Source organism: Pangasianodon hypophthalmus, chromosome 24 (assembly GCF_027358585.1).
Source record: "Pangasianodon hypophthalmus isolate fPanHyp1 chromosome 24, fPanHyp1.pri, whole genome shotgun sequence".
In the NCBI taxonomy this organism is placed as follows: Eukaryota; Metazoa; Chordata; class Actinopteri; order Siluriformes; family Pangasiidae; genus Pangasianodon; species Pangasianodon hypophthalmus.
In genome coordinates, this window is record NC_069733.1 from 17,473,288 (window position 1) to 17,486,365 (window position 13,078).

The window sequence follows — 13,078 nt, forward strand, 5'->3', positions numbered from 1 at the left end:
TCTCTCTCTCTCTCTCTCTCTCTCTCTCTCGCTCTCTATCTTTGGCTCTCAGTGTGTCGCACATGCCTCTCTCTCTCTCTCTCTCTCTCTCTCTCTATAACTCTCACACTCTCTCTCTCTCTCTCTCTCTCTCTCTCGCTCTCTATCTTTGGCTCTCAGTGTGTCGCACATGCTTCTCTCTCTCTCTCTCTCTCTCTCTCTCTCTATAACTCTCACACTCTCTCTCTCTCTCTCTCTCTCTCTCTCTCGCTCTCTATCTTTGGCTCTCAGTGCAGTGTGTCGCACATGCTTCTCTCTCTCTCTCTCTCTCTCTCTCTCACTCTCTCTCACTCGTGCATGCTTTTCTCTCAGCGCAGTCGATGTGTTTATTGAAACTCCCTGAACCCCAGCAGTGCTAATCGCCGTCCCAGAGCTCCCTACTCTGTCATTCTCTCATTCTCTCTCTCTCTCTCTCTCTCTCTCTCTCTCTCTCTATCTATCTCTGCTGCAGAAAAACAGAAATGCAAAACTTGTCCACTGGCATTCCTTTTCGCTGAATGAAATGTGCGCTTGAAATAAAAAGCTCGCTGTGAGGAATAAAACACTTCGCATCATGCTGTTAGAGGAAAATAATCAACAGCAGGGTGTTGTGATGAAGCGGAGTTACTGTTACAACCCTAAAGACGATTATTTTCCCATAACTGCACGTCCCACAGTGTTTTGTTTGCAATTTGTCAGCGATTACAATTTTTAATTTATAAATTAATATCATGTTCTTTTTAAATCCGTTTGTAGTTAGGTTCAGTGATGTGCTTATGTTACAGCTGTAAGCAGATGTTTCTCTTTACCAGCCTCTTTTCAACTTAATCAGAGAAAAAAAAAAACGCAGCTTGTCATGTTTCCGAGAACACGCAAAAGTTACAGCTTTACATCTGACACTGGAGACTCCTTCCATTAACGTTAAATAAACGTCACCTTAAAGAAAACATCACTATATCACTGATTATATGGTTCAGTCATATCAACACTCTTCTCCTCTTAGATTATGTCGAGTGTCTGTAGTGTGTGTATACTGTAGAAATGATAACGTCAGTGCTGCTGTTATAGAAAATTAATCAACACCTTTTGATTGGATTTGAGAATGGAATAAATGTTATTTATTCCATCATATTCTTAAATATAAGGGAAAGTATATCTTTTCTCAAATATTTGCATATATTCTAGAAATAGATTTTGAAATACTATATAGCTTTTCCTTTCAGGTAATGAAGTTCTCGTCTAGTAAGAATCGTAGCTTGTCAGGAATTCTAGCATTACACAACAAGAGCAAACTTCCTGCAGGATTACTGGTGACAAATCTACCTGTAGTGTACTCAACTAATCTGCAAACGTCGCCTCATTTATCATTTTCACGCGCAGCGAATCCGGCTGCAGCCTGCCGCATTCAAACCCAAGCAACGCTGCTGAAAAACGTGTATTAGAAATTCAGTCGAGCATCTCGAACGCTGAACCAACACGTGAGTCACGCCTGTTCACGACTCAGAATCAAACTACGACAAAGAGTCGAAGAGTGTACAAAGCTCAACGCACACTCTGTCAACATTACCACGACAAAAGTGTGCTATAATAAGATAGTGCTGGCTGGTGTACAAAGCAAATGGATTAAAATCTGCCATCGTGAAGCAAAATGAATGAGCAATTCTGTTTCCTCAGGTGATTCATTCTGAGGAGTCATTCTGACTCTTAAAAGATTCTGCATTAGCACATAAATTTGCATTACTACTGAAATGATATTTTTAAAATAATCCATTTCTGTTCATAACAGATATAAAACTAAATCATTTCTTGTCTGTGCCTGCGTACATGTTTATAAAATGGTTAAAAGAAATTTCTTTTTAAAAATTTATTTAAAATTTCTATATTTCATAATTCTTTGTGATATATTCTGGTATTTTTAGTGCTTCAGGATGTACAGATGACAGACGAGTTTCTTGTTCAAAAATATAATCAGGACATGTAACCTGCAAATGTTTTACTATGGGGTTAGGGAATGCATCAAAAATTTGGTAAAAAAAAAAAAAAAAAAGCATAATGAAAGTCAGAAAGAGACATTTTTACAGAAAAAAGTTGAATTGGTGCATTGCTGTTTAATTGAAATGAATTGAATTTAACTTGTTGCTGTTTATGGTTCTCTGTACATACAATTGTAACACTGTATGAACAAATGAGGCCTAGATGTTTGTGCAGTCATAAATGTTTAAAAATTGAATGAAGAGAGAACGACTCAACACGTAAATGACTCACTTTAATGATTCGTTCAAAAATGATTTGTTTGTGAACTTTATGCATAAAAATGTCTGTCAAGTGAAGAAATCCGTGTGTGCATGTAATCAAGGGTTTGTGTGTGTGTGTGTGTGTGTGCGTGTGTGTGTGTGGGTGAGGCTAAGCTACAACATACACATATAGGATAAAAAAAACCAACTTTTTTGGCTCATGTCCAAACTGGAGCAGCAAGTGAATAATGTACGGCCCTCTGGCCTCTTTCTGCTGCGAGCGAGCGATATGAAAGCGATGCAGTCGGAAAGGATTACACGTTGCCTCAGAACGTTCCAGCTTCTTGTCAGCTTGTAAAAAGCGAGTCGATTGGAGGGAGGTAATTGTAAGGGAAAAGCGAGGTAAGGACGCCTGCAGGAAGGAAAGTGGATGGATCAGGAGTGGTATTTTATATGGATGACAAATTGCAGGTATCTTCTCTTGACTGGAGCTGAATTCACGCCTGACGTCGAGCCAAATCCTAGACACACACACACACACACACACACATACACACACACATTTTTTTTCCCTCCAGAAATGATGCCCACTTTTATGTTTTCTGGTCCCATGTGACTCCAAAGCCCACCAGAGAGCTTGGTGATAAATGATCTCCCTCTTTCACAAACATTCACCAAAAATAACACGGTTTTGTAACATTCCTGCATATGAATCAAATAAATCATCACATTTCTACCAGTTACCACATGAGTCTTTGGTTCTTGGTGTTTACCGTACCCTTGGTTACACAAATGTGTGCACGATGACATCACTAACAGTCAAGCAGAGCTCCCACATTCATCACAACTTGGCTTGTAATCCGCTGAGCCGTCGTGGCTAAATTTCCTCATGACATTTCTTTTCCCTCTTTTTTTTTTTTTTTTTGCATGAGTGATCTCTTGAACGCAGCTGTGGATCTTGGGTGGACCAGAGATGCTCGGTTTTGGACTGCATGCTAATCAAACGTAGGATCCCCCTGATCCTGGGAAGGTCATCGCTCCATCCACCGGTCACACAGCACATGTGGAAGGTAAGACTTTATTACCATGAACTCCGTAATGCAGCGTGTTCACTCTGAATTATTGTTCATGGTCATGTGTGATAATGTGTCAAATTGGATTACTGGACTGTTTAACATAAGGAATAAAACACTTCACTACATGCTGGTATAGGAAACTAATCAGTGATAAGGTGGTGTGATAAAGCAGAGTTACTACACCCAGAAGTTGATTATTTTCCTGTTTCAGCATATTTTGAAGCAGTTTGCCGTGGTAGAGGATCACAGTAGCTATCATTAAATCCACAGCAACTGGCAGCAAACTAAAGACGGTGAAGACCAGTGTACGGTGATTTGATGTAAAAAAAAATCACTTCTGGTGTGAGCACTGAATTACACATGCTTCCTCCGAGACACCTGAAACCTCTGGCACATCATTTATAAGTCACAGGACAGCAGAACATCTGTATACATGACATGACACATGATTGGCTAATTACACTGGCTTGATCAAACTCATGATCTCTCAGTCATAGAGTAAAAGCAAAAGATTTTCTGTGGCACCATTTGGATAGTCTTAAATAATGATCGTAGTTCCAATCACCACTAGATCACGAATTCGAATCCTGGCAATGACACAGACATCCATGTTCAGGAGTCCAGGGAAGCACAATTGGCTGTGCTGTCTGAGTGGGAGGGGCATGCTTTCTCTCCCCTGTCAATCACAGCAACACTAGCCAATCATAAGCTCAATCTGTCTTGCTTGTGTATGTGGAAGAGGGTGGATAGCGCTTTTGTCTGAGCGTGTGACGCAACACGAATGACGCAGTTTGAAAAGATAAGGCCGGCTGACTTCATGTGTCTCAGAGGAAGCACTTGTTAGCTGTCATGTGACAGGTGAGAGCCGGCTGGTGTGACCAAACTGGGGAGAAAATGGGGAAAAATGATGGTTGGTTGTTGGTGTATTGATGTATTGTTGGTTAGTGAAAATTGGCTACTACATTTGGGAAATTGGCTGATAAACTACAAAGCGTTAGAGATGAGACTTTCTTATGTTCTACAGTATAATAAAAGCCTGAGTGAGTCATTAATAGCAGCTTAACTGAGCTGGAAAGAGCATGTGTGTAACCACACACCTGTCATCTGTGCTATCTACAGTTATCTGCACAGTGTGTGTGTGTGTGTGTGTGTGTGTGTGTGTGTGTGTGCATGCATATGCACTCAGTATGACAAGAGTTTTAACACACACACACACTTCAAACCATCTTCTATTTCTCCTTCCAGAGAAAATGGAAAAGCCATGTCATGTTTTTTTCTTTCCATCGCTCTAACTGATAAAGATCAGCTAAATGTGAAGTGTGAATTCTTGGAGGCTGTTTTGTAAGCGAACTCAGAGATTAGTGTAGCACGGCTTTAATTCCAAACTTGGCTCAATAACACACAGGCATAGCCTGAGGCTGCGGTCAGGCTCAGCCTCTCACACAGGGGCGTTAATTTGTTGGTCCAGGAAACATTAGAGTGAAAGTGTGTTTGGACAGAGAGCTGGCTAATTTACAGAGACGGCCACAGGAGAGAGAGACGACGGCAACCAGTGTGCTAGGAAATAAAACACTCCGTGTCATGCAGTTCCAGGAAAATAATCAACATCGAGCGGGTGTGATGAAGCAGAGTTACTGTTTTCACCATGAAGTTGATTATTTTCTATAAACCAGCACATTTCAGCAGGTTTTATTCCTCTTATACCACAGCAACTTGCCATGATTACAACTTTGGATTAGATTTGATTTACAGTTCTTCCCTCATCAGCATCTCTTTATATCTCTCTCTTGAAGTTAAGACAAAAAGTTAAGACACCTTATCAAGTGAAACTAGCACTGCTCTCGATAAATTCTCCATCCTGATTGGTCAGAAGGTGTTGATTAATTTTCTAGAACAGCAGCTCTGACAGTAATGCAGGATTATAGTAATGCAGTTGTTCTAATACATTATCGTTTCTATAGTAACAGCTCATTCACAGGGACTTAGAGGTGTTTATGTAACATTTATGGAAGGAGTCTCCAGTGTCAGCGCTTTGTAACAGTCAGAGGTAAAGCTGTAACTTATAGTCTTCTGACAAACTGCATTTTTTGTCTTACCAACTTCTAGCGAGAGAAAAAAAGACTTCTTGTGAGAGAACGACTGTTTCTAGCTGCTATAATGTAAGTGAGAACAGGAACTAACAGTATGATAAAAAGTACGATGTGTTGTTCGTTAATAAATTAAAAATCGTTAGCACTGGCAAATTGCTGTGGTACAAGAGGAATAAAAGACTTCGGGACATGCTTTTATAGGAAAGTAATCACCTTCAAGGTGCTGACTGTAACTGTGCACAGCAGCAAAATACGGTTTACAGTGTGTGTGTGTGTGTGTGTGTGTGTGTGTGTGTGTGTGGTATGTTAGGGGGATGGGTTGAGGGAAACAGTAGTTCATTTGAGCACTATGTTCAGGTCTGACTAGAAGAGATCAGATTACAGCGTGCACACACACACACACACACACACACACACACACACACTACACTTCGCCAGAAATGGCAGGTGATTATGTAAATACCAGTGAGTGACATTTCTCTGGCTTCTGCCGTGTCATTTGTCTGAGCAGAGCCATCACGCAGGCACGCTGTCTGACAGGAAGGGCCCATTGTTCTCCCGCCGCGACACCTTTCATAAACGTAAGCCGATAGGTATCGCATGTGTGTGTGTGCATAGGTTGAGAGGATTGTGTAAGTCAGTTGTGGAATGAGTGTGGCATGGCAGCTCCTTTCAGATCTGTCGAGCGTGCCAATTAAAACATTCCAGGCCGTAGCCGTTGTGCTCGGAGATGAACCCCAGCGGGACGACAGCGAGCGCCTGAAATCACTACGGTTTTCATCGTTCTCCGCCTTCGATTTCGTCTCCAATAGCTTTGATGAGCTTTTTGTTTCTCACTCGTGTTTTGCTTCAGCTGAGGAGTGAAAGGAATTTCCCAATCTCTGCATTGTTCATTAATCATCTAAGCATTTCACCTTACTGTGTGATGTAATATAAACAAATCAGATTTTACAGTATAAGGCACTATATTGACTCTGACACAAACCAACCTTTACATAACAATTAAAGGCTGGGTGAAAGGTAAAGAAGAAAACACTCCGTATCGTGCTGTTACAGGAAAATAATCAGCGGCAGACTGGAGTGATGAAGCGAAGTTACTGTTACCAACCAGAAGCTGATTATTTTCAAACAACAGCACGTCCTCAAGTGTTTTATTCCTCTTGTACAAGAACACCTTGCCATCAATTACAATTTTTTGCCATCTGCGTGGCTAAAAATCTTATCCAATAAAATCCAACAGGGGAATCCAATCCAACAGGGGAATCCAATCCAACAGGGGAATCCAATCCAACAGGGAAACACTGTGTTCACTGTTTGATTGTTGGTACTAAAGTAAATAATAAACAGCAGCAAACTGCTGAAACTAGTGCTGACCATTTTGCAAATCTGTGTGACGTATGGAATTGTGCACACGATCCATCTTTCCAGTTCAGTAGGAATTCTTAAACATGAATGCAAACCTGGCATTATAAGCCCCGCCCCTAACGAAGCCCGGAATTAATCCTGGGTGCGGACTCGAGTGTGGAAAAGCACACTACACATTACACACTACACAATACTCACTACACTACACACTACACATTACACACTACACAATACACACTACACATTACACAATACACACTACACTACACATTACACATTACACACTACACAATACACACTACACATTACACATTACACACTACACACTACACACTACACATTACACACTACACATTACACAATACACACTACACTACACATTACACATTACACACTATACACTACACATTACACAATACACACTACACTACACATTACACATTACACACTACACACTACACTACACAATGCTCACTACACTACACACTACACATTACACACTACACATTACACAATACACACTACACTACACATTACACATTACACACTATACACTACACATTACACAATACACACTACACTACACATTACACATTACACACTACACACTACACTACACAATGCTCACTACACTACACACTACACATTACACACTACACATTACACAATACACACTACACTACACATTACACATTACACACTACACACTACACATTACACACTACACAATACTCACTACACTACACACTACACATTACACATTACACAATACACACTACACTACACATTACACATTACACACTACACACTACACATTACACACTACACAATACTCACTACACTACACACTACACATTACACACTACACATTACACAATACACACTACACTACACATTACACATTACACACTACACACTACACTACACATTACACATTACACACTACACATTACACACTACACAATACTCACTACACTACACACTACACATTACACACTACACATTACACAATACACACTACACTACACATTACACAATACACACTACACTACACAATACACACTACACTACACATTACACATTACACACTACACACTACACATTACACACTACACAATACTCACTACACATTACACAATACTCACTACACTACACACTACACACTACACATTACACACTACACATTACACAATACTCACTACACTACACATTACACAATACTCACTACACACTACACATTACACACTACACATTACACATTACACAATACTCACTACACATTACACACTACACATTACACATTACACACTACACAATACTCAATACACATTACACAATACTCACTACACTACACACTACACATTACACACTACTCACTACACTACACACTACACATTACACAATACTCACTACACAATACTCACTACACAATACACACTACACATTACACAATACTCACTACACTACACACTACACATTACACACTACTCACTACACTACACACTACACATTACACAATACTCACTACACAATACTCACTACACAATACTCACTACACATTACACAATACTCACTACACTACACAATACTCACTACACATTACACATTACACACTACACACTACCCACTACACACTACACATTACACATTACACACTACACAATACTCACTACACTACACACTACACATTACACACTACTCACTACACTACACACTACACATTACACAATACTCACTACACAATACTCACTACACATTACACAATACTCACTACACTACACAATACTCACTACACATTACACATTACACACTACACACTACCCACTACACACTACACATTACACATTACACACTACACAATACTCACTACACTACACACTACACATTACACACTACACATTACACTACACATTACACACTACCCACTACACACTACACATTACACACTACACATTACACTACACATTACACATTACACACTACACATTACACACTACACAATACTCACTACACTACACACTACACATTACACAGTACACACTACACAATACTCACTACACATTACACATTACACACTACAAAGTACTCACTACACAATACTCACTACACATTACACATTACACACTACACATTACACACTACACATTACACGCTACACATTACACGCTACACATTATACACTACACATTACACAGTACATGTTACACACTACACACTACACATTACACACTACACAATACTCACTACACTACACACTACACACTACACATTACACACGACACATTACACAGTACACACTACACAATACTCACTACACTACACACTACCCACTATACATTACACACTACACATTACACACTACCCACTACACAATACACACTACACATTACACACTACCCACTATACATTACACACTACACATTACACATTACACACTACACAATACACACTACACATTACACACTACCCACTACACAATACACACTACACATTACACACTACCCACTATACATTACACACTACACATTACACACTACCCACTACACAATACTCACTACACTACACACTACACATTACACACTACTCACTACACAATACACATTACCCACTGCACACTACCCACTACGCACTACACATTACACACTACACAATACCCACTACACACTACCCACTACACAATACACACTACTCACTACACATTACACACTACCCACTATACATTACACACTACACATTACACACTACCCACTACACACTACACATTACACACTACCCACTACACCTTACACACTACACACTACACATTACACACTACACACTACACATTACACACTACCCACTATACATTACACACTACCCACTACACACTACACATTACACACTACTCACTACACCCTACACATTACACACTACCCACTACGCACTACACATTACACATTACACACTACCCACTACACACTACCCACTACACAATACACACTACTCACTACACATTACACACTACCCACTATACATTACACACTACACATTACACACTACCCACTACACAATACTCACTACACTACACACTACACATTACACACTACTCACTACACAATACACATTACACACTACCCACTACGCACTACACATTACACACTACACACTACCCACTACACACTACCCACTACACACTACCCACTACACAATACACACTACTCACTACACATTACACACTACCCACTATACATTACACACTACACATTACACACTACCCACTACACACTACACCTTACACACTACGCAATACACATTGCAGACTACACACTACACATTACACACTACCCACTATACATTACACACTACACATTACACACTACCCACTACACACTACACATTACACACTACCCACTACACCTTACACACTACACATTACACATTACATACTACCCACTACCCGCTACCCACTAGACAATACACACTACACCTTACACACTACGCAATACACATTGCAGACTACACACTACACCTTACACACTACGCAATACACATTGCAGACTACACACTACACATTACACACTACACCTTACAGACTACACATTACATACTATACGTTACACACTGCACATTACAGACTACACATTACACACTACACACTATACGTTATACACTGCACATTACACATTACACACTACACCTTACACACTACACACTACACCTTACACACTACACATTGCAGACTACACACTACACCTTACACACTACACACTACACACTACATGTTACACACTACACATTACACACTACACCTTACAGACTACACATTACATACTATACGTTACACACTGCACATTACAGACTACACATTACACACTACACACTATACGTTATACACTGCAAATTACACATTACACACTACACCTTACACACTACACACTACACCTTACACACTACACATTGCAGACTACACACTACACCTTACACACTACACATTACACACTACATGTTACACGCCACACATTACACACTACACACTACATTTTTCCGCAGGTTGAATTTAATTACCGCAGACTGAGGTGTTTTTGTTATCACGTGTTTTGCACTGATTTCTCTCCCAGTTATTCTGATTTGCATTTAAGGGATTTGCATTTTAAGCTCACTTATGCTTTTGCTTCCTCGACTGTTGTATAATGAATTGATGCTTGGTTTGGAATTTGTTCTCTGAAACAAAGTGTGAGTGGCAGTGTCTGTAGTCGTGGCTGTGATTTATGTCTGAAGCTGAGTCAACCTCGCCGTGAGCTAAATGCCTGACACGACAGTTGCTCAAGATGGATTGCTTTTTTTTTTTTTTTTTGGTAGACTCCTGTTCCTTTTATTTGAGAAAAAATGTTAATTAATCGTTCTCTGGTTTGTTTTGGAGACTGCTTGACCGAGATTTGAGCCCAAACTTGTTGTTTTGGATTCTGTCAAAAAGCACAAGGACAACCCCTGACTGTAGGTGCGAGTTCGAGCCGGTGTGTTTAATCACGAAGACTCCGGATTTATTTAGGTGCGCTGAGATTTACAGTGCTCTTCCCGTCACGCAGAAGTCAGACTTGGCAGCGTGACACAGCGCACTTCTTTGCCAAAGCTAATGAAAGCGCTGGTGCACTGCGCAATCAGCTCACCTGTCTGATTGACACACCTGGCTGAGTGCCACATACCTGGCAGGTAAGAGGAGCACTCCTCAGCAGTTCTTCCCAGCAGTGAACAGCACTACTGAATGCAGGGCGAGCCTGATAATCAGCGCTCTAACGCAGACAATGCTTGCCACTAATCCCTGCTAACACCTGGCTTTAATGCTACAATATCATAATTAAACCAGATTTGTACACTTTGCAGCTGTTCTAATGTCTGCTGCGTAGAAATTCCAACATTCCATATATATATTGTATAAGTTGTATATATTTCGACTGTTTTGTTGGTCGTTTTGTGATGTGTGTTGTTATCTTGATGTTCCCTCAGGTGGGACTTGTACTGAACGTCTTGTCCTCAACTGCACCTGGCCACTAATTTTCCTCCTTATTTCTCCAGCTGCGTCTTACCTAATCATAGACTTCTCAGAATACCGGTGTGATGAGAATTATCTCGAAAGGATCAACTTCTCGTGTGTAAATCTGGAGAAGAAGGTGGAAATGGTTGATGATTGATTGGCTGATTCAGTCACAATGTCTACTTTAGCTACCTACAAACACCTGGGAACACACAATGAAAATATCATTTCCTAAGAAATTAGCAAGACTAGCTAGTTTGACTAACTGTATTTTCCACTATTCAGGTGGGTTTTAAATAAAGTATATTGTAATGAATTAAACATTTTTAGCTTCACATATTGCTTATAAATGCTACATTTCATTTTTTTAATCTACATCCATCCAGTATAGATATGTAGCTAGTTGTGTCTCTTGGTTGACAGATGTTTGTTACTAGCGGCTAACAAGACCAAACAGTTTAAAAGACAAAAAATGTTAAATTTGTGGTCTAAAAAATGTAAAAATTTCCTTCCAGTTAATTATTTCTATTTATTTTCATAATAAAATATTGTTGTTTCTCCCTAGCTAAAACTAACATAGCACCAGACGTGTTTAGATTGTTTACACTTTTGCTAACATCACCGGTATGTGATGATTAATCTGTTTAGATTAAAGTGACAGTAATACAGTTTCTTATTGGTCTGAGATCAGGTTCAGGATGTAAATTAGGCTATTCCAGTTCCTGAAAATGTGTTCTTATGGGTTCTGAATGAGCAAGAAATAAACACCTGTCCAATTAATCAGTTCACTGACTATTAGCATTAGCACATTAGCAGGCTAATCAGCCTTTACACCCTGTTCCTCTTAATGTTTACATTTATTCACTTAGCACATGCTTTAAGCCAAAGTGACTTTTAAGTGAAGCTAAAATCCAAGCATAGAGTAAATCAGTGTCAAAGGGCATTAGCAGTAACAACAAACAAACAAACAAATAACATTAAAATTTATTAATGGTACTAAATTTATTAATTTATTAACATTAAGATTTATTAATGGTAACTGACACACTGCAATGGCCGAGCCATATTACTGGAAGATTTAGTGCAACAGAGCTTAGGAAGCCATTTCACCATTTAGTTGCCATTTTGTTGTTTTCTCTGTAAGCATTGCCTTTTATGGATCTTTGTGGGTGTGGCTAAATATCGATGTGCTGCAAATGTGCTTGGTCTTTTACGGCTATTTGGTGTTAATCAACATACACATGCCCTTGCGAAAAAATATCAGCATTACAGATTTTTTATTAT